This window comes from Cyanistes caeruleus, chromosome 1 (assembly GCF_971803275.1).
Source record: "Cyanistes caeruleus chromosome 1, bCyaCae1.hap1.1, whole genome shotgun sequence".
Classification (NCBI taxonomy): Eukaryota; Metazoa; Chordata; class Aves; order Passeriformes; family Paridae; genus Cyanistes; species Cyanistes caeruleus.
This window is the reverse complement of record NC_141701.1, coordinates 12,745,510-12,770,361: the sequence shown is the minus strand read 5'-3', so window position 1 is coordinate 12,770,361 and position 24,852 is coordinate 12,745,510. Positions and strand designations below refer to the sequence as shown.

The 24,852-nt window shown below is 44.3% G+C and overlaps 1 protein-coding gene across 27 annotated transcripts in view; it reads left to right on the top strand.

Moving 5' to 3' along the window:
- ZHX2 (zinc fingers and homeoboxes 2) overlaps positions 1-24,852 on the top strand; it is a 74,935-nt gene that overhangs the window by 17,456 nt on the left and 32,627 nt on the right. For 6 of the 27 annotated variants that reach the window (XM_086882847.1, XM_086881929.1, XM_086882133.1 and 3 more), the window contains exons 2-3: positions 15,044-15,101; positions 15,415-15,472. The gene's annotated coding sequence lies outside the window, so the exon portion shown is untranslated. Of the gene's footprint in view, positions 1-9,111; positions 11,127-11,486; positions 13,539-14,295; positions 14,323-15,043; positions 15,102-15,414; positions 15,473-24,852 lie in introns of those variants that run through there. The other 21 variants (XM_086883195.1, XM_086883108.1, XM_086883382.1 and 18 more) reach the window with 15 other exon arrangements.

Below are 24,852 nucleotides of genomic sequence, written 5' to 3'. Positions count from 1 at the left end.
ACTAGTGCAATCATTCAATCTGTTGAAATTGCCTGATTAAGTCATCAGATAAGAAAAAAGTTGACTGTGATGTGATTATCAACAACAAATTGTCAAGATTGCCAGCTTTGCCTCTTTTAGGAATGTGGGCTCTGACTTGGAACCAATACAAGGTAAGGCTGTGATTTTGGCTTGGTTTTTTACCCAAAATAAGTATAGGAGGTGTCTCATCCTTTGTAACAGTCTTGATCCCTCCCCGCCTCTAGTGAAATTCTGCACTTTTTCTTCTTGCAAAGGGGACCCAGGAAATTATTTTGCTGGAGCAGGTACTCCATTAAAGATCCAAACGTGCTGTGGAGAAGCAGAGCTTGAAATGTTAACTGCTGTCCAGCAAGTTTCATATACATATATATATTTATATATATATATATGTGAGTGTGTGTGTGTGCACCAGTTCTCTTAATAGCCATGGAAAGTAGAGATGTCCAATTTCCAGAAGCATAAAGCTCTCTCATTTAGCCTGTTCTAACAGATAATAGGAGGTGTGACCTCAGTATCATTTCCTTAATTACATCAACGTTTCTTGTTCCCCTTTTCCACACACTCCCTGCAGCCATGAAATCACAGTTACTGTGGGAATTCACACTGGTGTGCCATGTTCAAAACCAACACATGCTATTTCTATATGTTTCTTGGGGTTTTTTGGAAGCAAGATGCTAAAGACAAACACATCAATAAGCAGAGCATTTGAATGACTGTGCAGTCATTATAACTGATATCAGGGCAAAGGAATGCAAACTGGCCAGTCTATGGCTTCATTGCTTTAGCTCCTGTTCCTCTGGGTTTTTTTCATTCTGAGCCAAGGAAGGGGCCATTATGTGACCATATGCTTACAAAATGCCAGTTACATGTCCCCCAAACACTCCTGTCATAGTAATGATATGACACGTATATGTCACATTTTGTCAAGCTGTGAATGTACCTGTGTAACTCCAAAGCTTACTGTGTTCCCTTCTCCTTTTCTTCATCGCCAGTAATAACAATTGTTTCCAAGGAGCTTAATGCATCTGTTCCAAATAAATTGGAAATGTGATTTCACTTCTGTCAGTGCCAGTGGGAATTTCATACCCTGGGAAATGTGCAAGGGTATTTCAGGGAAAATACCAAGCTTGTACTTAAGCATCATTGATGCTGATCAAGTCTGCCATAGAACCTTAGGAGCTATTGCCTCTTTCCAAGCACTGCGTGTTTCTGAATGAAGGAGAATTGCTCTCCCCTTCCAAGGCCCTAAAGATGGAATTCAACCTGGAGGGAAGAAGTAGCAGAAGTTGCTGCTGCTAACGCTATGAGGATTACCTTGGTCATACCTTTTCATTTTCTAAAGATAAGATTCTTTCAGCATGATCCAAAGATTCCTTCAATTTTCAGATGTTGAGAGTGTTTTGTTTTTTCTCCTGTAATTTGTTTTCCTTTATTTTTCTTGTCCTGTAATAATGTTTGCAATTTAAACAAGGTTCTGAAGTTAACACTAGTTTGAGGCAGTGATATCTAGGCCAAAGAAGTTCACACCTCTTTGGCGTGAGTGAGTTCCTGTGATTTTTGTGGAGGGGAAGTCTTGTGATGAGAATGCGAAGGAGCAGGGCCAAGGTCCAGGTTTGATCTCTATGGCTTTTCCCCTGTGAGTCTTTGGCAAATGAGAGATGAATGTAGGCTCCATATAAGCATCTTTAAAATAGATATCCCTTGGGGAGAGTATGGATTAATTACCATTTCAGAGATGCTTTGAGTTTCTCTGGTATGTGTTGCAGAAGTGCAAAAAGGGTTTTTTTCTTGCTAGACACAGGCTGTCTAAAGGACAAATTTTAAGGACATTGGTTTACCTCCTTAGTGCTCTTTTTTTCAAATGGAAGACTATTTAACTTCTTTTCTATGTGTCAGTATGGTATTTTACTACCAATTTAAGCCAAATAAAATACACAGTGTCTGGACCAAGATTGTATTTCATACCTTCACATCATGAGAGCTCATGCTGATAATTTGCCAGTAGCCTCAGGTCTTTGATAGTAATTTGCCAGATGCTATATTGAACCTAATTTGCATCTGTATTTACATAAATGCTTTAATTAAAATTATGTGCACCAACCTGAGATAGATGAACAGCACTGCCTGTTATTTGTTTACATTCCCTGACAATAAAACCCTGCCATGGCTGCTTCTTGCTGATTGTATGACTTGACAAGGCTATTTGAGGTGTGGACTAGAAACTTGACAGGTCTCTAGTTAAACTCTGCTGAGGAGCAACAGGAAGGTTTCAGGACAAAACTATGCCTTTATTTTAGCAGCAGTTCAGAAGATCTGAGCAATTTGATTCAAGGGGTCAAATTTGGTCCATTTCCAGTGCTGAAGTTTTAGCTTTAGGGTAGTTTGTGCAGTCAGAACTTAAATTTCCTTGCACATAATGTCTGTTTTGTCACACATCCAAAATGTGAAACTCCACCGAGGACTGTAGAAAATCTTTTTAAATACAGCCTCCATGAAGAATAAAATTTTTGAGCACTGTTCATCTCTCAACAGAGGAGTACAGAGCTTCCTGAAGGGCAGAATGCCCTACAGGATTTTGAGGCACAGGTGGGGCCCTGGTTGTTTGGGACGAAGGCAGTGAAGACTCTGGATGTGTTTTGTGCTTAGACCACACATTTCATCTGGAAAATACAGCCATATAAATACAAATTAAATCCAAACTATGCAGTTTGCCTTTGGACAGTGGAGCATGTTCCAGTTGATGCTTCTGTGCTGCTTCCCAGTTATTTGGAAATTGTCATAATGTTGCAAAGGACAAATGGGAAAGTTATGACTGATTCCACAGCCTGATGTGAAGATCCATGAAGGACAGGCTAAAGAGAGCTGTAACTTCCCTGCCTGGATTTGGAGGGTTGCTGAGCTTTGTTTAAAGGTGTTTACTTAATTTGCTTTATAGGACATTTTTTAGAGCCAATGTTTCCTTCACTAAGAGGTTGTGTATATGCAGAGGATTGGACTAAGATCCATTTTAATTGTAATTAATACATAATTAAAGGTCCTTTTCAACCCAAACTATTTTATGATTCTGTATAAATTCGAGCATTACGAGTAGGTCTCTCTGGTGACCTCTGACTATATTTCTTGTAGTTATTTCTGAATCTCATTTGAGAGAGTCCATTTATGTTCAGCGGATTTGTACATTAACATTCATCCATAAACCTGTTTGCCTGATAGCTCTTTTCATGATGCTAAACTGTCCCCTGCATTGTGACCTGTGGGACAGGTGGCTGAAAGCTGTTTATTGAAATCCACATGGAAGAGCAGAGGAACAAAAGCACCTACATTTGTGGCCAAGTGGCCTGAATATTTAAATTGGGAGGTGTTAGTGAGCTGGCTGGATTGCACACTCGAGGCTGTGGGGTGTCAGTGCAGGGTGATGGTGTCGAGGAGCCCACCCTCCTCCACAGGCATTGGAGTGCCACAGCCCCGAGCCTGGCACAGAAACAGTGCCAGCTAACAGTGATGGCCAGTGACACCCTGCCAGGGCACCATCTGCCACAGCTGGGGTCTGCCAGGGTCGTAAGCAGGCACTGCTGGGATGGGGTGGGCTCAGTCGAGTAATGGGCGCGACAGAGCCAGATTTGCAACCTTGCCTTAATTTAAACTGACAGAAGTAAATCCAAACTATTAGTCTTGCTTTGCTTCATCCATAATAAGAGGTTGAAAGCACCATATTAAATTCATTTTGGCATGGGGGTGCTCTGATACTTGAGAGGAGTGTGGGGAAGCAGTGGAAGGGAAGCAGCCCTTGTTCCCCTTGCTGTGAGAGCGCAGAGGGGAAGGTTCTTGGTCTGGCTTTAGTCGGGCACCGAGGGGAGCGTAGGGCCCGGCAGCACTCGGCTCCTCTCCACCTAGGAAGCTTTTTCAGTATGAGACAGGCACATGAATGAGAGGGCCTGGGGTGTGGTGCACGGGGGAAAATCTGTCCTGCTGCAAAAGTGTCCTGTTGGGAAGGGATATGTGTTTTAAAGTCTGCTCTGCAGCTGTGTCCTCTGACATTTTGGAGATCCATTGGCCCGCTGTCCCTGCTCAGCCCTCCACTTTCCCCTCAGACATCTGTGCTGCATCTCCCAGCAAGGGACAAAGCCAGGATGGTGGCTGGATGTTAGAAGCCCTGGAGAAGTGTGGATTAGAACCCAACTTTAACACTGAAACGGCTCCTGGTTTGAATTTGGGCTGACATCCAAGGTGTGGGTACCTCTGCTCGTGCCCACTTTAGTGCTTCAGGCTTTCCCAAGGGGAGCTTCAGGTGTGTTGTGAGGTGGGAGAGCAAGGAATGGGGTCCAGCAAGCAGCCTTGCATTTGGTGAAGGTTTCTTTCATAAATTGTCACGCCTGTTTGATTTTAAAAGCCTGCACTAATGCTGCGAGTCTAGTGAGTGCTGTAAGCCAGCCTTTAATCAGCCTGTGCGTATTTTAAGAATATTGTGCCGACTGTTACTGCCTCAGAGATACCTGGAGATTTGGTCGAGAGAAGCCTGTCCTAGTTTCTCGGGGTAGCCAGCAAGGCGTGCTCATTTCCCAATTTAACGTGAGCCTCCTCAGTCTTATTTTTCAAAGCATTTTCTTTGAAAGGTTGCAAAGCTCCAAGCAACCAGTTAATGCATGGGGGAAGAGTGAAGACATAGTGTAACAGAGCAATAATTCCTGCAATATAAGTATATTAATAACTGCACTTGGGCCATGGATGGAGTACAGCAGTGTGGGGTGCTGGAAGGAGGGCCATCCTTGGGCAAAGGGACCTCCAGCCCTTCTTCAGAGAGGGCAGCTCACTTGGCTACAGCTCTTTGGTTATAGATGTGCAGTGCTGGAGGAGACAGCCAGAACTGGCAAGGTTCCTAATAAGGACAAGGCTTAATGGAGTAAAATCATGGCAAGAAAGTGTTGGGGTTTAATCATTTGCATATCAGAAATCAGGCTGAGGGCTTTGTGTCACACAGTGGGTGTGATGGAAATGATTACTCATCTTTCCATCTGAGCTCTCCAGACTTGGAAAAGTGAGTATAAAAAGGTTGGTGGATCTGTCCAGACAATCCTCTGGATCTTGAGCATGCCAGACAAGTGTCCCACAGCCAGGGAATAAATGCTCATTTTAGTCAGACCCCTCTTGAGTTCTGCCTTAGAAGTGCACAGGCCCTCTTGCCATGTGCCCAGATCTCTGTGAAATGTGTTTTGACAAAACAGGCACCCAGCTTCCAGCAGCATTTGATAATCAGGCTCTTGGACAACGTGGTGGTGTTCCCAGCATCACACCACCATCAAAATACGCAAAAAGTATCTCTCAGAAGTAAAAGCATTCCATTCTGGAAAAGTGCTTGAGAGGCAGTTCATTAGCTCTTTATTTTCACCAACCTAATTGGAATTTCCAATTATTTTATTTTTATATTATTTTATTTATTTCTTTCCAACTATTTTGTTTATTTTTTCTGCTGTCATCCAAAGTTGTAAGCAAATTTTCTGAGCTGTCCATACTGTCCATACAAACTGTCACCTCTTGGTAGGAATCCTCCAAGAAGGGTCCTTTCTCCAGCTGCCATGTGTGTCTACATATGAAGCTGATACAAGATCTTCAGGATGTCTGCACTAAGTCATCTCCCCCTAATACAGGATGTTACCTGAGGCCAGTTCTTATTTATTATTTTTATTTCAGAGCACCTCAAGATGCACATCAGTTGATGAAACAACACAGAGCAAAGCTGGAGGCTGTGCCAAATAGTTCATAACCATGGAGGAAAACTTGGCAAAGGAGCAGAGAAAGGAAGGGAGGAATTAATGCTAAAACATGTGTCTGAGTAGTTTTGATGTGTTTGTTTCATGTTAGCTTTCTTAGATGTTGTCAGCTGTTGTTAAGTTTTGTACACCTAACAGCAAAGATGGTATTAATGGTATTAATGAAAACAGACACAGTATGGGAAGAGGGCATTTACTGAATTTAGAAGTTGATCCAGATGCCCTTTCACTGTTAGATGGATTTTATTATAAAAAAATCTATCTTTTTGATTTGGAGTCACCCACCAAAACCAGTCCTTGGCTCAGATGGATGTTTGACTTAAGTTCTGATGTTCTCTTTTTCTTCTTTTTAAACTAAAAAACCCCTTAACTTTAAAAAAAATGATACAGTATTTGCAGAATCAATAGAAAAGCTGACCCAGATAAAAGTGCGCAAAAATTGGTTTCATGCCCTAGAACTTTTCCTGCATGCTTTTTGATGCAATGTATCTGATCCTTCAAAAAGGAGGTAACATACAGTGATCTCAGTAGCTTTGAAGAATTGTTCTGGAAGAATAACAAGGAGTACTGGAGAAAGGGGTGTGCGCTTGTCTGGTTTTCTCCCCCTCATTAAATATATCATGAGACAGAAGAAATTTAATGTCATGTTGCTGGTTATGTGGAAGGATAAGATAAATTTTGTATGAAATCTGATTTTGTCTGATTTTTAAAAGGTGAAAGTACATTTCTCCTCAACAGTCTTCACAGCAAGATGTGAATTGCACTTTATCTCCTTGGTTCAAACCTGCTTCTGCTGGAGTGAGTGGTAAAGGTGTATTCAAGTAGTAGCAAGGTTCTCTCTCAGAAATGTAATTATATCCTCAATCCTGAATCAGGAAGAAACCTGTAAAAAGTATCTGGTGCTCCAGATATATTCCAGTAAAATCATAGAAGGATTTGGGTTGGAAGGGACCTTAAAGATCATCTCGTTCCACCTCCCCTGCCGTGGGCAGGGACAGCTCCCACTTCAGTCACCCAGAAGCCTCCCCTTCTCCAGGCTGAACAATCCCAATTCTCTCATCCTTTCCTCACTGGAGAGGTGCTCTATCCTTCTTAGCATCTTTGTGACATCCTCTGGACTCACTTGAACAGTTTGATGTCCTCTCTGTGTCGAGGGCTCCAGAGCTGGACACAGCTAGGGTCTCACCAAAGCAGAGTAGAATGGCAGAATTACTCCCCTGAACCTGCTGCCCACAGGGCTTTTGATGCAACCCAGGATGTTTTGTCTTCCTGGGTTGCAAACACACATTGCTGGAACATGTCCAGCAGTGTCTCATCCAGCAGCACCCCCAAGTCTCAGCAGGGCTACTCTCAGCCTGTTCATCCCCTGGCCTGGATTGATACTGGGGGTTGCAGAACCTTGCACTTGATCGTGTTAAACCTCATGAGATTCCCATGGGCCCACTTTGCAAACTAAGGCAGAGCCAAACCTTAAATTTATTTCAGTACAGCACTTAGATCTGAAGGAATCACACATTCAGTGAGCCTCTGTTGCTTTGGTTTCCAAAGACATCCCAGGCTGTTCAGGGCTGTGTACCCAGACACATAACAAATTACTGTTCAATACAGACATAAGTACAGTGAAGGTGATAAATTGATAGGATAAATTTGTGGGACAGCAAGACTGACAGGCTGTAGGAGGGTTTTGTTCCAGCCCTTTGTATTCTTGGCCTTAAAAGTTAAAGTCTAGCTGGAGGGGAAGGATGGGCCCAAAGTTACTGATTCTTAACAGAATAAGCAGATTAATTGCCCGGGCTGTGTTGTCTATCCCCAGGATAGGGAGAAAAGGCCACAAAAGCAAGTTCTTTATGGGGATTTCTACCACCCTTCCCAGTCCTTGGGGTCAGTCACTTTTTTTAAGGCCTGGTGTAAGCAGACTTTCCCCTGTTGGCTCCATTTACTGGAGCATGGGGAAATTGAAATGACAGGGCTGGGGCTGTGCAGCTGGGAGAAGTGCAGCAGGCAGGAGCCTGCCCTGGGAGATGCTCCCATCAAACAGGAGCTCCAGGAGTTCACAGTGATGAGAGCAGCTGAAGCTCAGGACCAAGCAGGAATGTATAGCAACATATAAGGGACTCTGGGCAACCTTTCCTGCAGCCTGTTTGTGGCTCTGTTTACTTGTAGCTGACCCAGGTACCTCTCACTGAACTTCCCAGGTATAGGGACATGGACTCTCTTACTAAAAACGAGAAACTCAGTAACACCTAACAGTGCTGCTCTTCATGAGCAAATGAAGCACAGACACAATTACTTGGGAGGAGCAAAGTGATCTTCTGCTTTATGTTTATATTCTGTGCTCATTTCATTTCTTACACGACTTTTGCGCCGATGGCTGCCGTGTTCGGCGGAATTTGCAAACACATCGGTGCTTTCAGCCAAAAGTAGGCATGATCTAAACAGCTGGGAAAGGGAAACCCCATCCTCTTGTATTTATTTTTATGGCAGCAAAATGTAGTCATTGTCTGGTCTTGATCAGTCTTGTTTTTTTCCCTTTTGTTTGTTTGTTTGTTTTTTTCTTTTCAGCTTGAGGGTTGAGGAAAACAAAAGAGGGAATTAATAAAGAGCAAGGGAAAAGAGTGATTGCTGCTGGGCTCTGTCATGTGGTGAGGAAATCAGGCTGAAACTGGAGAGACCAGGCCAGACCTAACAGTCATACTGGGAGGCCTTGAACTGTGTCACTCCGACAGTGGATCTAAACAGTGGCAATAGCTGGTGATGTTTCTGGCTGCAGTCTGGCATCATCCATATGTGAAGCTGTGCTGATGGGTTGCTGCTCACAGCACTTTCCTCACCTGCCTGCTCTTACAGACAGCCTCGGATGATGACCCCTATCCTTCCCAAATTGGCAGATCCATTTACCGTGGGGACTGGTGTATGGTAGCATGTTTTTCTGTTGTGTTCAGTTCTCTCTTTGGTTTTTCCTATTCTTAACACTGCTGTTGTTATGAGCTTGGGTATTTGGTGGGTAGTGGAAGGAGTGTGTGATTTTTGGCTCTGTCCCCAGTGTACAGCTTACATGATGTATCTCCATCAAATTTGGATGACACCTGGGTGGATCTAACAGAGACTGCAACACTACAGGCGTGAGGAAGAGTGGCTGGAAGGTTGCCCAGAGGAAAAGGCCCTGGGGGTGCTGGTCAACAGTGGCTGAACATGAGGCAGTGTGTGCCCAGCTGGCCAAGAAGGCCAATGGCATCCTGGCCTGGATCAGGAACAGTGTGGCCAGCAGGACCAAGGCAGAGATTGACCCCCTGTGCTGGTGAGGTCACACCTCGAGTGCTGTGTCCAGTTCTGGGCCCCTCACTACAAGAAGGACACTGAGGGGCTGGAGTGTGTCCAGAGAAGGGCAACAGAGCTGGGGAGGGTCTGGAGCACAGATGTGATGAGGAGCAGCTGAGTGATCTGGAGGTGTTTAGCCTGGAGAAAAGGAGGCTCAGGGGAGACCTTACCCTCTCTACAACTCCCTGAAAGGAGGCTGAAAGGAGCCAGGTGGGGTTTGGTCTCTTCTCCCACGTAACAAGTGATAGGATCAGAGGAAGTGGCCTCAAGTTGTACCAGGGGAGATTTAGATGGGATATTAGCAAACAGTTTTTCACAGAAAGGGTGGTGAGGCGCTGAAACAGGCTGTCCAGTGAAGTTCCCATCCCTGGAGGTACTTAAAAACATGTAGATGTGATACTTAGGAAAGTGGTTTAGTGGTTGACTTGGCATAAAGGTTCTATCCAACATAAATGATTCTGTGATTATATAAGGGGACATCCCATGGTGTTGAAAATTAATTAGCAAGTTAACAGTCCACAGCTTGGTTGTTTAAAAAATTATTGCTGTGCATATGTTGGGCAGAAAAAGTGTCCAACAACAGTGCAGCAATCACTGTGCTGGAAAACAGTTCTCAGTCATAGCCCTTGCAGAGGAGGGGTCTGACAACTGTTTTCCAACACCTTTATTACTATGGGCATGTAGGTAACTAACCAGAGGGTGACAGTCAGAAATGCAAGGGTTAAGAGGAATAATGTGAAATAGTTTAACGTTACTAAAAGCCAAATAAATTAACAACAAACTTACTCTTAGCAAGAACCCTACAGGACATCACTCTCCGGCTGAATTTTCTTACACGATCAAATGTTCTTCTCCTTGCTCTAAACCCCTTGCTGCCAATTTAAAATAGTATGAGACTGAGATTTCTCACCCTTCAAGAAAACACTTTGATTTGTTGAAGGGAGTTAGGAACAGTTAAGGAGATAGGAAAGAAACTAATATACCTTTCTCTGTGCTGACATCTGCAACTGGGGGATGTGTTGAAAAGTAAATATAATCTGCTTTGAGCAATGCTTTCCCATTCTCTTTCATTCTGGTTCAGTGCTCTAGTTCCCAATGAACTAGACTTAGTGCTGCAAAGTGAAGTGCAGAAAGGCTGTAGGACCTCTGTGAAGAAATGGGTGGCATCTTCCCATGTTGGGGCTCTGGAGTTAGTGTTGTTTTTCATTTGCAAATTTTTCAAGAGAGCACTGAGGTGAGCAGTGGCAGGATCACTGTCTGTCTGTCTGTCCAGTGCCAGGGAAGCCAGGCCAGGACCCTTGCCAGCCCCTGTCTCACCTTGTAGCCAAGGCCAACTGCAGCTGCTGCCAGCAACATGGATGGACACAAGCTGGCCCTGAGCTGCCTGTGCCCGAGGAGTTGGAGCAGTCCCCTGGGGGTGGCAGTCAGGCAAAGGTGGCTTTGGTGGCTGCCCAGCCTGCCTGGCTCATCCACTTCCCTGGAGTATCATGCTCCTGCTTCTCCCTAGAGGGATATCAGTTTCAACCTGGCAGAGAACATGCTTTCTGAAATCTTCTAAACCTCTGAGAGAGGAGGAATCGTTTCTGGGACGATGCTGCACGATCTTGGACGATGTGTAAATGTGCTAAAACAATGGGATTTTTCCTATTCTTTTTTTTCCTTTTTTTTTTTTTTTTTTTTTTTTTTGGCAGCTGATTTGGTTTTAGATCTTATTTACTCTTTATTTTGTTATTTTCTCTTATTATTTTATCTTAATATTTTCAAAAGCAGCTCGTAATATGACAAAAGCATTGCAAAGAGGGATTTGGTCTTTTCCTGTAGTTTATAGAAATTTTCCTGGAGGAAGCTAAGTCTGGAGATCTGCAGCAGAGTGGAGCCTTGGCTTGACTGTCTGGGACAGCTTCTGCTCACAGATCCCTGAAAAGTGTGCAGCGTGGATAAGGGTCTTGTGCGAGTGGTTGTCACACTAATGAGGTGGAGAAGATGACTCTTGGCAGGGGCCTCCTCCGTGTTTTCCAGGTCAGCACCAGTGGTTTTCCAGGGGAGCTCAGGAGCTGCCAGCAGCAGCTGCTCTGGGGTGGAAATACCCCTCTCTTTAAGCTTTGTTCAAAAGGCTGGAGAAGGACAGCTGATGCTGAGCAGGACAGGGATAAGACCTCTGGGGATGGAGTGCTGTGGGAGATACCCCATGGTCTGTCCAAGCATCACTGTCCACACAGTGTGTGTGCACTTAGAGACCTCAGAGCACTTTAGAGGTTTTTAGTGGCTTTTTCACCGCATGTTTAGGGTTTTGATGTAAACTTTCAGTTGTATTCTGTCTGTTGTAGGAATGGAGGGAGGAATGGGTTATTTTTAATAGCTTTACAAAAAGGTGTCGAAGGCAAGGATGTTCATGAGCATGTTAGTCCATGGTGCTGTGGTCTGCTAGGCTTGGTGAATGTTTAACGAGGACTGGACCAGCAGCCAGGAGCTGTTTGGGCTCTTGGGATCTGTTGGGATAACTGTGATTTTCAGTGTGTGGAGACAGATGACTTTCAAGAACATTTGTATCTGCTAATCATGCTATAATAACAGTCTGCAGTTGAGAGGCTGCAAACCCCCCATTTCCAACACAGCTGTGCATATTTAATTTGATAGAAGGCATTTCTAGACTGCTGTTAGAAGTAATTCAGAGCGCTAAGGTGGTAATTTTGATCATGGTGTTTTTTAGGGAAATATAGGTGTAAGCTACACTGAAAAGTTAATAAATGCCTAGTATGATACAAACACCAGGGAGTGAGGAGCAGGGACATGGTGTGTGTCTGCCAGCGCCCCACCCTGCATCCTGGGCTTGCTGTATTCCTGCCTTGCTGAGCCAGCAGCAAAGGAAAGCAACATCCTGGGCACGTTAGCTTGGTGAAGGAAGTTCTTCCTGACCTGTTGCCTGTACCACCAATTTGGGGCATTGGGGCAGTCAGGCCATTTGATGGATCAGCAGTGCTGTGGGAGCTGGCATGACCTGCTCCATGGGGATGCTTTCAGCTGACCCCAGGATTTAAACCACCAAACTGGCATCTTCAGGAAAAGAAGTCAGGAGGAGTGTGTGGTTTATTTTCCTTCATCTCAAGCATAGCCTAGGAAAGCAAGTGCTTTCAGGGCTTACAATGCAGTTTCTCTCTATAAAATATGCTTTTGCAAAATTGATAGTTTCTGTAGGTTGAGAGAGTCTCAAAGGAACTTTTCTGTCAAGCATCTAAAACGTACCATTATTTTTCTTCCCTGTTTTAACAGCAGCTTGAGATTTACCTTTTAGCTCTCTGAAGAAATCTCGAAAATCTCTCTTTTTTGTAAAAAACTCCATGGTGAATAAAGCAAAATAATCCCATTTTCAGGTGGTTTGTGCTTTAGTGTTTGGGTTGCAGAAACCATGTGGAGTGCTGCTGTTTATAAAGTACGTAAAAGCCTTTTTGTTTATTTTGTTTTGTTTTGCCATGAGATGTTTTTTTGGAAAGAATCTAGAATGATGAAGCAGCTGGTGGCTGAGTCTCCTGCTCAGTGTGCAGAGAATGAAGATTGGCTGGGATAGCTGGAGTTATTCACTGCATGCTGTGGGCCACGTAAACACACAAACAGGCAATTCTTGTTCACCAGGAGGTGTGTGGTAACTCAGAAAGCACCATTAACTGTTCTGTACGTGTACTCACCATGACACCACGTATGGGAGGCAGCAGATACAGATCTCCCCAGCTCCTGTCCATTACTCTGTGGGTGTTGGTGTGGCACAGCCCATGTGGGTGAAATGATGATGGCTGTAGGAATGTCTCCTGTGCAGAGGGGAGGTCTGCTGTGAATTTGCCCAATCCCAACATTGCAATGCATTTCAGGGAAGTGGTGTTTTCATGGCAAGGAAAGCTGCTTCTCCTGCCTTGTGCTGCCTTGGAATAAGCATGTCCCCATGGGAGGCTGTTCAAGAGCTGCCTACGGCAGGGATGCTCAAGACAAACAAACTCAGGCAAGAGTTTTCAATAGTAATTACCTACCTGTTGAAAAAAGTTGATGTTTCTATATGAAACATGTTTGTGACTCCTTCAATTCACTGCTGCCTAACTCTTAAGCATTCAAAAGCAGTAGCAGATCTCCCAGAACTGTGAAATAGTTTGAAAGATCTGAAATATGTATGTGTGTGTATATATATATATATATACATACACATATATTACCAACTTGTTTCTGAGCTGTTATATTAAACCCAAATCATATTCTCATAGCCACAAGGGGTAGAAACTTTTTGCATACTTTCTGAAGAGGATCATGCAGTACAATTACAACAGCAAGGGATTGGATGTAATAACCCTGAGGATTTCCTTCTGCTTTATGTTTCCAAAAGTGGAGAAGATCCTTGCAGAAGCTTCACCAGCTGGGTCTTTAGGAGAAGTACCAAAAATTATGATGGTCAGTATACAGTCCCAAGAAGCAACAGCACCATGCACATATATATTTATTTTACTTAACATTCTAAGCAGAGGTTTGAGATCATGGAAGGACAGGGCTGTGTTACATTGTAGGTGATTTTGTTGTTCTTTAGAAGTGTTTTATTCATAGGTTTGGATTTAGTTCTGCTGGCAAAACACATGCTTTTGTGTGTTGGACACAGCACTGAAAAAGCAGGATTTCAGATAGCAGTTTTAGTAAAATATAACTGGAGTAAACCCATTAAATACAGAAACAGCTTCATCCTAAGCCTACCATGTGAGAATGAAGAATTTGACCCGAAAGAGGGAGGAAGTGCAGCAGAAGGTGGCCTGCTGGGTCCCAAAGTGCTGGAGGTATAAATAGCACAAAATCTGCAGCTATCCCATGTGTTTTATTTCACTTTTACAATTCAGTGAAACTAGCATTTTTTTGCCTTACTCTTAGATGGAGCAAAGCGGGAAGCAGTTTCCCTTTTATCTGTGAATAAACATGCAGCTTTTTCTAGCCTAAGCTCTTAAAATATGGTTATGGTTGTGTAATAGCTTCTGGCTTCCCAGCTCCTCCAGTAGCCAGTGTGCTCTTTCAGGAAATCAAGTCATATATTCCTTTGAAAAGATCCCAAAAAATATCAAGCTAACCTGCTGGGAAGCAGCAAAAGACTCCAAGTGATTTCTTTTGGGTTTGTCAGCTGACCTTCCTCAGGCCAGATAAGAGGAGTCTGGAGTTTCAAACCCAAATACTTCAGCTTGAGCTGGAAGTGCAGGTTGTGCTCACAGTCCTGCTAAAGCAATCAATAAGCTTCTGCCTCATTTCCTGGGGGGCTTGTGGGGTGGTTTTCTGTTTGTATTTCTTTTACTCAGAGCAGTCCCTTGGCTGTTTATTCTCTTTAGCCTTTCTTGCAGACCTGCAGGCACAGTGTTTTTTTAGATGTGTATACAGCCAGTGCCAAAGGGGAATATTTTTCTGTTCAGTTCTGCTCTTGCAGCTGTTGAAGCTAAACCTTCCTCTCCTGTTTTTCCAGTGGGGGGAGAAGAGGAAAGCAGTTGAGACCTTTTAAGGAGGCAAAGGACAATTTTGATGGTATTTTGTAGAAGTTCCCAATAGATAAAGAGTTTATTCTGGAACATGACAGCTGCAGCAGATGTTTTGTGGGTATTTCTAGTGCAAACCATGGTGGTGGTATCTTAGGACATCAGTGTGAGTGCTCTTCACTGTCTGCCTGGCCTAAGAAATGTGGATTTCTGCCCCCCCCCCCAAGAGGCTCCCAAGATTCATCATGTTACTGTAAAAGGGCTATAGGACCAAATCTTTCAAATTGCTTGTCAGTAGTGGTCAGTGGAAAAGGGAATTGCTGGAATTCCTGCTGGCATTCCTGGTGCTGGTGAAAAAAACTAAATTACCAGTCTTTAAGGGGAACAGGTGACTGCTATTTTCTTCTATTTTATTTTTCTCCCTGACTTACATGTTTTTTTCCACTTTTGTAGGTATCAGAAGTACTGCTCACCTTCTGAGAGATTCCCAGGATGTAAGAAATCAAGTGTTGTGAGTAGCCTTTTCTTTCCATTTTCCTTTACATGAGACATCCTAGCTTGCCTAAAGAGAAGGAGAATCTTGTAATTTATTTTTTTTAAAGACATTTCAAGAAATGTTTACAGCAAGCAAATCCAGTCTTTTGGAACCAGTTGAGTGCCTTTGGCACCTCTCTGCAACCCACAAAATAAAGTTACCATTGTATTACCACATAGGCTGAATAATTATCTCACTACAGATATAAACCACATGAATGCATTTAACTGAGAATATGGTCAGCAGAATGGACCATTAGCACCATCTGAAGCTTGTTTGTTGTTTCCAGGCTTTACCAGCTATGGAAAGACAGAATCTTGCTGAAGAGCTGAGGCATTCCTTGGAAAGTGAGTTTGCATCTTTTGCAAGGGAAAAAAGCACAGCTTGGCTGTGAGATTGTTTTTGTATGTATGGACAGCACCCCATCTTGTCATCAGAATAGGAAACTATCCAATATTTGGGTCTTCACTCATGTGATAAAATCACTTTAAAGGAAGTTTTATATCACAAGAGATACCTGAACATTTGTTTCAAAGCAGCTTAGAAGCAGCTTAGCCAGGAGCTTCTTTTTATATATATATATATATATATATATATATATATATATATATGTGTATATATTAAAAAAAAAACCAAAAAACAACAAACCTGAAAGTATATATTTGAAGAGCAGCTGCCCTACAGCCTTTTCCTGTGCATTGCAAAGGGTACAGGCTGGGATTTCCCAGCAGCTATGGCTAGTCTGCAGCTCTCCAGGTGGGCCAGACAGTGCTGTGCTAAAGAACCTCAGGAAGTCCTGGTTCAAGCCTTTGTCTGTGTACCGGCCACAGTGTGGGCTCCTGAGTTACTCTGCTGTGAGGCTGGATAATGGCTCAAATTTGGATGCTGTTGCTCTGGGCTTCATTGCTTTCTGTAAGTAAATTTTATTAGCAGAGGGCCTGAATAAGGGTGTTTTTTGAGGATTTTATAATCAGGTCAACTCCTGTCCTGTTTTTTCCCTGTTCTGTGGTGATGGCAATCTCTGGTTACCTGGACATCAGCAGAGTTTTGTTTCAGTTTTCATTTCAGTGGCTTAAGCCTGTTTTCTGTTAAAACAACCAAAATCTATTTGGGATAGAGTGGAATTAAATCCCAAATTAAAATCAGCTTAAAAAAGAAAGGGTTGGTTTTGTTAAAGGAGAAAAACTGAGTTCATCCATGTTTGGTAAAGGTATGGTGAAAATTCCCTAATAACCACCTATCAAGCATTCAGAAACTGGTAAGCAGAAAAATTGAATCCTTCTTTCAGCCTTTTGGGAAGGCTGCTGGCAATGAGTGCAGTTACTGAAGAAAAAAGGTATTGATCTCCCTCAGTAAGGTCCATGGTTCTTATTCTTCCTTCGAATCACAAATGGTTTCTTCTATCTCCTTGGTATTTAGACTGTCACACAAGACCTGCTAATTGTCACACCCACCCTGCTGGGGGGCTTGTTTTTTGTGAGTCACTTACAAAGCATTGCACAGGGTGGGCTCTGGCCTCTGCTTTTAACAACTATGTTGGCTTCAGAGTGATGAATAGATACCAATTTAAGTGAACAAAATTCAGCAGAAGTATACCACGTGTATATATTGTGTCTCTCAAAGTATATCCACATCCTAGAAAAGCTCCTTGCTCATCTCAAAATCAAAACTTGATTGTTTTTCTGTTAGGTAGGCAGTGTTGAAATCTGGGAATCATTTTCTCAGGACCTAATGAATCTACATCCTAATGCACCGCTGTGGTGATTGGTTCCACAGAGGGGTTGAACTTGGGCAATGCTCCTTCTCTTCAGAGGGGGACTTGCTGGTCCCAGGTAGATGTCTATGTCATTAAATCAGAGTAAAACAGCACTGCTGATACAGGCATGTAGTCCACAGGTGCCTCTGATGTATTGCAGCTGTGTTAAGAGATAAAGCCAAGAGTAGCTGCCTTGGAAGCTCCCCAGGCAACTGGTGTATGGTCTCAGGTGGCTCTGAAATGACTGCAGCAAGATACAGTCACAGCTCAGCAATGAAAGGAGACTGGAAGTTCCCATTTACCTGTGTTCTCATGCTCTGGCTGCGTGACAGGAACTGGGGAGCATGAGATGGCTGCAGTGGGACCATGCTGACTGAGAAACTTACCTCCTGCTCAGAAGATCAGGAAAACCCAGAGCTAGAAAAATGTGGCTCTTTTATGTCTGCTCTCTCTGTCCTCTTGTATTGCCCTGCAAAAACCCTTTCTCCATTTGACCACCAGCAGCTGAAGCTTGCCAGTGGCTGCTCCAGAGGTGCCTGTCCCCTGTGAGGGGTGGCAGTGTGGGTGTCAGCAGTGGCTGGGGTGGCTCTGACTGACATCCTTGCAGAGGGGCCTAGACCAAGAGCTGACACACAGTGTTATATGAGCTGTCAGGGAAAGTGATGGTTTGGGAAGCTCCTGCCACTTCCAGTGGGCCTGGACATTTATGAGCAAGCTGTGAGTGGTGATTGCTTTGCCTATTAGCCTCTAATTCACCATCCCTTTGTAAGGCAGCATCCCTGTCCTGCTATTTAAAAGCAATACTTACTTTATAATGGGCAAAATTCACCTGATGGAGTTTTGTTCTCTGCAAGGCAGAGCCATCTCTTGGAAGGGAACCAAGCCCTGGGAGGATGCAGGGGAGGGGCTCCTTCAGGTTGTATGTGCTTGGGGACAAGCATCCTCAGCTGGCACACGATTGTGTGGCTGCTCTCCCACCCCAGGATGCCCTGTGTCAGGACAGGTTGGTGATCACAGGGTGCCCAGGGCAGGCTGCAGTGTTGGACTGCAAAGACACAGCAGGTCTGGCAGTGGAGCAGGAAGGACAGAGAAGCTGTCCTTTGGGCAAAAGTAGCTTGGAAAAATTAACTCGCTTATGTCAAGGCTTCTGGATGTATAACTTAAAAAATACATACTTGTTGCAGTAAACTGTTCTCTTATCAGATGAGATTTAGATGTGTTTGAGGTTATTTTTGTTTTTTAGAGTTTGAGTAGTGAATTTGCAAACATTTTCTGCAGAGAAAATCACAACAGTGTGTCTTAGGGATGCCAGAACTACGTACAGAAACTGCTTTGCCAAATGCAGCAGTGGTGCTGTCTCCTTGCTCTTACATGGGGCAAGAGATTGGGCTGTATCTGTGGCAGCCCTGAAACTGTCACTTGTACTTGTCACCAGCAAAGCCACCTCTCTAAACAGTGCACTCCTCACAAAATCAACGCTCATTCTCCCAGTGCTTGATCAGGTGACTCTGGAAATTTTGGACAGACTGTTTTATTTTTAAGAAGGGGGAAAATACTATTATAACTGAAGGATAAAGCTGTGGAGGAGAAGTTGGTTGGAGAGCAGGCGAAATTTAGTCAGGAAAGATGAGGCTTGGCCAAAAGCCTCCATTACAGTTCCAAGATGAGAAGGGGTGAGAGGATTTCATTCATGTAGCTGCAAATCTGCAGTTCATATTAGAGCCCAGGGCAGGTTTTCCTAAGAGTTGAGGGCGAGGGCTGCCTGGGCTTTGGTGAGGATGGGATTGCTTCTGCCTGGCTCTCCAGCAGCCCCAGTGTGGTTGTCCTTTGGGATCTTGCTCCATACTTCTTGATACTGTCTCCTCTTCCTTTTCCATTAAGTATGATGTCACAAATTACCTCAGTCCAATAACTGCTTGTGGTTGTCATAGCCACAGTGTGTGACACCCAAACAAAACAGCAGGAAACCGAAGCTGGCATACAGATGCTGTAATATTCATCACATTCCTTTTGGTTAATAACTGTGTGGTTAGGTATTTATTTTCTATTGGGGAAAAAGGAGGAAGGGGGTTTAAAAGCAAAAAGTTGAGTCACTGAGGAGGTGGAAGGTGGTTTGCAACTCCATCTGACCAATGTAGCTACACTTCTCCCTCCCAGTACTCTTCCCCTGAGGTAATACTGCTCTTGCCTCAATTGCTTAACTCCCTTCTGTAGTTGTTCCCATCACTTCAGACCATAGGATGATGCTCCTCATGGACAAGGCAAAGGGAGACATTCCACTGCCTCTAACACGAGCTGTGTCCCCAGGGCAGAGCTTCCCAGAGGCTGGCAGTGAGGGCCAGGAGCAGCAGCCACAGGTCAGGCAGTTTAACTGCTGGATGGCCGAGCCTGCCATTGTTGTTGTGGAGCATGAATAGAGCATAAAAGGGATTTTTTATCTTTTGGGGGCATTAGATGTGATTGAGGGGGTAGTTGTTTGTCGTTCTTTGTTTTGGTTTGTTTCTTTAATCTGTAAAATAAGCTTTTCTGGTTGAGCAGCAGAGCTTGTTTGTCCCTGCAAGATTTAATCACTCCGTCAGTTTTGCACAGTTGGCCTAATAGTAGGAAGGTGCTTGCTACAAAAAATAATATAAAAAAAAATTTAAATAAATTACAGAAATAGATGTGGTATGAGCACTGCATTTCCAAGACAAGCACTGGAGGTAGGTGGTTGGGGCTTGGTGGGAAGGAGCCACCTCAGCCCCTCACCACTGCAGGTACACGGGGAGCTGCCGTCCTTGTGGCCCTTGCCACAGCTTCCCCTTGCCCAGTGCCACCCCCCTTTGTGCCCCCACAGGGACCCACTGACCCTGGGGACTCCAGCATGGCTTTCCCCAAAATATCTGGGCATGTGATTCCTGGGCTGAGCTGAGGTAACTCCCCAGGCCTGCCTGTGCTGGGAGCAGGCAGGAGGCACACAGAGAGCAGAGTCCAGCTCTGGATTCAGGCATTCGGTGGCTCCTGCTGGTGCTTGCAGGGAGGTGCTCATTATATAATAGCTGGTGGTTGATTAATATGCTGTGAGTCAGAAGCGCCAGGGTATTTTAGCTTTCTCTAGTTGCTATGGAAACGTTATTTTAACAAATAGCTTTTTAATATTTAATTAAAACTCAGCTTTTGGCAAGCTGGAGTAAGAACTATTACAATTACTACTACAAAGGGTTAGCAATGAAGTGTATTCCAGAGCCACATTTTTTTTTGGTTGAGCCTGTGTCATGTGTCCCCCACTCTGATCTGTCAACTTCAAAAATTATATAAAAAAAAAAAAAATCCAAGTAAAAAATCATTGATTTATTGATTGTGAGAAATGTATTCTTGTTCCTAAGACACAAAGCAAATGTAATGCAAATCTGCAGTTACTCTTCACAATTGAAGGTTGTCACTTCTTTCAATGTACAGTGCCAAGGCAGCCCTGTAAGGATGAAGCAGTGTGATAGCATTTATTAATCGCTGCTGTGTCACTGGTGTTCCTTCTTCTACCTCTGCCTCCTGAATGAGATCATTCCTGTTTTGTTTGCTTCGTGTTCCCTCTGTGTCAGGTTGGATGCTTTTCCTCAGCAGCTTGTGGAGGAGGCTGGTGCTGTGTCCGGATCAGGCTCTGGACAGATTCCTAGTCTTTTTTTAGGTGAGCTCCTCTGCTCCCTGATACCAAGTGATTCTGCAACGAGACAAATGAACAGAGAACTCAGTCTCCAGAGAAAAATAAATATTTAACAGCTCTTTGTAAATAACCTTTATTTATAGAACAGTTGCAGGTTCTATCATGCTTGGTAAATGGGGATGCTTTTTATGCAAGAATTCTGCCTTGAGGGACTCAGTGGATGCTTAATGTCGTCTGTGATATAATAATGAAATAAATGTGTCGCTCTCATGGGATTCCCTTCCAGCCCCTCTTTCCTGTGATTAACTTCAGTATTGCACACTTCATCTCTATCACATTCTTAATATTGTATTGAAACCTTATTTGGAAGGTGACACCTTTATTTCCTGAGGGGAGGGGAAGGGTGTTAAGGGTTTTGACTTCTGCAGATGGGTCTGAGGCTATGTGTACCTCCATCATGTATCGGTGTGGTGCCTGGCCAAGACCTGAGGATTCATGAGCTCAACCTCTCACCCTGAGAGTCTGGGATGGTGCTATTATCCCATTTTATAAATGAGTGAAAGTAAATCTGGAGAGATAGATTAGGATTTGTTTCACCCCAGCTGCCTGTAAGTTAAGCAGTTATTCTATAGTAGCTGTCTAACCACTTCCAGCATCAGTTGAAAGACTGCACCATTTCTAGAGATATTTCACCCTGCTAGATGTTTGAGGCAGGTCACAGGCATAGCCCTCAGAATTGTCTGTCTCTCCCCATTTAACTCTGAGCCATAAACTAGATGGGGAAACAGAAGACAGGAGGAATGCCACCCTGACCAAAGATGACCTATACAATTTCTGTAGGTGGTCTGTAACAGTGTTCCAGGCTGCAGGATGTCCTTGCTCATTGCACTGCTCTGTTCACACAGTGTCAGGTGCCCAAAGCAGCACAGGTAAGCTCTGCTACACAGCTATTGCTCACAGCTGGACATCTGGGATTTAACAACTCAGAAGGATATGCAAAACCAGTCCCCAGGCATGTAAACTACGGTGCTAAAGATTTGTCTAAACTGTTCTAGCAAGCCAGGAAGAGAACTAAGGCTTTCCTTCCTATTTACACTGAAAGTGTGTTGTTATGACCAAAATTAGAGTGATAATATTATTGCTGCAGTAATACAGCAAGTAGTATGGGTGTGTTAGGCAGTTCTTCAAAAAATCCTTGTGAGTTGCATCCCATACTTCTTGCTAAGTTATTTGATGTCTTTTTAAACCCCTCTACTAGCTGATGGCAACCTCATCAAATCCAGTGGTGATCCCAGGATGTGGCAGGAGCTGTGATGGAAGCAGGGTCTCTGGGTGGATAATGACAGCCATGGAGCAGCACATGCTTGCAGCCACCTGTTTCAGCTGCTGCTCCCTGAGAGGTCTGGGAAAGAATCCTTTTTCTTTTCTGCAAACAAGGACACTACAAAAAACAAATTTTAGTGTTTTCATGGTCTCCATGGGACTTGGAGCCAGGACCAGCTTTGCAGTGGGATGGTGGGAGGCCCTGCCATGCTGGAGGGGCAGCATGGGGTGGGGACAGGCAGGGGCTGTTGTGGGGGAAGCTGACAAGCAGATGGATGAAGCTGGCATTACCAGTGGAGTGGAGGAGGTGAGTACTGTTAAGTTAACAGATGTGATCAGGCTACCTCAGAGGGACAAGGGGAGCTGAGGGGTTTGAACCAAATGCCCTGACCAAGGGGAGCTTACGGAACTGTTCCTTGGGAGGAGGTGGGAAGGGTTTGGTTGATGGTGGCTGGCAAAGGTAGAGGTCTGAGCAGTGATGCTTTTGAATATCAAAAGGCAGTGGGTTAGGTAGCTGAAATGAGAATTGTTGCGGGAAGATACACAAATAACATTTCTGTCCTGAAATTTTCATCATATGGCTCAATTTTGCAAAGGACACCGAGAAAGTGCTGTAGAACAGCAGTCCTGTTTGGGCTACATGCTAAGATAAGTGCCCCCAGGTTATGGGTGAGAGAGATGTGGCTGACAGTGAAAATACTGGCAGTACAGCAGATGGGAGAGCAGGGAAGGTCAGGACAGCTCTGCTGTCCCTGAGCAGAGGTGGTGCAGAGGTGAGCAGTGGGCTGCTGGGGAGGGATGGCTGTGCCAGGAGTCTGTGTGGTGAGGCAGACCTGGTGCTGAGTGATCTGGGGGAGTCCCTGATGCACAGTGCTCCTGAGTGCTGTGATGGGTGGCAGGTCTGGAAAGCTGTTCACAAGGAGGGAAACTGGGATCATCAGGAGGGGGAAAAGTAGAAGATAGGAGCCTGTATTTCTGTTTGGGTAGATGTGCACGGGAGTTGTATTGAGAAAGCTGAGATGTGATTTATAAGGGGAAATAAATGCTCCACAGTGAACACAGACTGCTGTGAGTGAGTTTACCTGTCAGCTCCTCAGCTCAGCATCAACTACTCAGCCTCCCTGTATGGGTGCAATGTGCTATACAGATTTTCAATTTACAGTAATTTGCATGTAGTCTGGAGAGGTATGACATGCACTCAGGTCTGACTTTCCCACCCCTGAGGATAAGGGTGGATCCAGGCTGGCAGAAAGCCCTATATGGGAGTGAAGGGCACATCTTGCCCAAGTGAGTGCTCAGAGATACTGCAGTAACAAGGACTCCCCCAAAATGAAGCCTGAGGCTTATGGGATTTTGTTATGGGTTTTTTTAATATGGTTTGGGATCCATGTACGTACTTTGCATTGGAAGTCTGTGATCTGTCACAAATCCCCACATAACCAAACATATGGGGTCTTCTCCCCTCACTTAAACCATCATTCCCTCCACTTAAAGCTAGACCAGGCTTTGCTAGCTTTCCTCTTCACTGGTCCCAGTGGATTTAAAAGGTACACTGCTACTTCCATTTCTGCCTGGTAAACAAGAAAATCAAGAGATAGAACAGAGTTCAGTGAATTGAAAGGATAGGGATTGGAAGTGACAAAAATTGCAATGAGATTTCCATCTCCACCTGTTCCAGACCTTTCCTCTTTTTTTGCCATCATTGGTAGTTTTTGGTAGTGTTATTTTCTTAGTAACTGCTCACTCATGAAGATGTCTGTTGGAAATCAGGAGCCTGATGTTTTGAAAGCAGGAGCACTTGGACCTGTGAGTCTGCTTGTGTGTTGGAGAATGTGCTCCTGTCTCCTAATGCAGCAAATGCAGCGGGGGTATCAAATGCTTTGCATTACCAACTGCTTCACAAAACAACTGTGATACTTGTATGGGTAATTTGTGCTTAGTCCCAATTTCCCTGTTAGTGGCGTTAGGGTAGAACATCCCAAAGGCACTGAGCACAGTGGTGGTCTCTGAGTTGACTCAGTTTTTATTGTCAACATTAGTTATGACTCAGGTATAAACAATCTGGCATGTTTCCTGTCTGCAGTTCTCCAAGTACACTCTTCTGCTTGCGTGCCTCAAACCAGACTATCGCTGTGTTTGCCACGCTCTGAAATCCAGCCAGGCTTGCAACAGATGAATCAAACCCCGCAGTGCTTGGGACAGCTGCATTTCAGACGCTGCTGTGAGTGTGTAGGGAAGGGCGAGAAGGGGGTGCAGTGCTCGGAAAGAGCACCTACTACAGGAGAAGAATTGAGCTCTGGTAGGGCAGGGAATGGCCTTGCATTTATTATCTTTGTTATTAATATTGGATTAAAATGTGTTTTATATAACTTATATATGTAATTGTATATAGTGAGTGTATATTAGCTGTCAAATACTATGTGAATGCAAAGAGGAACTGGTTATTTTTTTAAGCTTTTCTATAAAGCATTCAGTGTATTCCCATCTTGATGTGACCTTGCTCTCCTATTCAGGAAATTTTCCAGTCTGACCATCCAGGATTCACTTTGGTGGTTGCACCCCCAGCACCTGAGCTGGGACCGAAGCCCTTTCAGCACGGGTGGGTCCAGTGGCCCGAGGGTGCCCCTCTTGCCTCCTGACAGTCAGACAGGCTTCCTTACCAACTCAATCCAGGCTTTCCCATAGCAGAGTCTCAGATGTCTGGATTCTTAAAATAATCATGATGCAATAACAGAATAACAGCTTGAACTGATGCCTCTGGAGGTGGGACCTCAAACCAAGGAATCCTTGGGCTTTTACATCCCCACAGTCTATATGCATGTAAGTCTGGGCTCTTCCTGCTGAGTTTATGGCTCCTGTTGTCTCTCTGAGTATCAGGTCATCTGGCTGCACAAGGGTTCTCTGTGCTTTTTGTTGTGCAAAGGGTCGTGCCAGCTCTTGCCTCCAGCTCCCTCCATCCAAAGCTCAAATCTGCAGCTCCACTGAATGTATTCCTCAACATCTCCAAT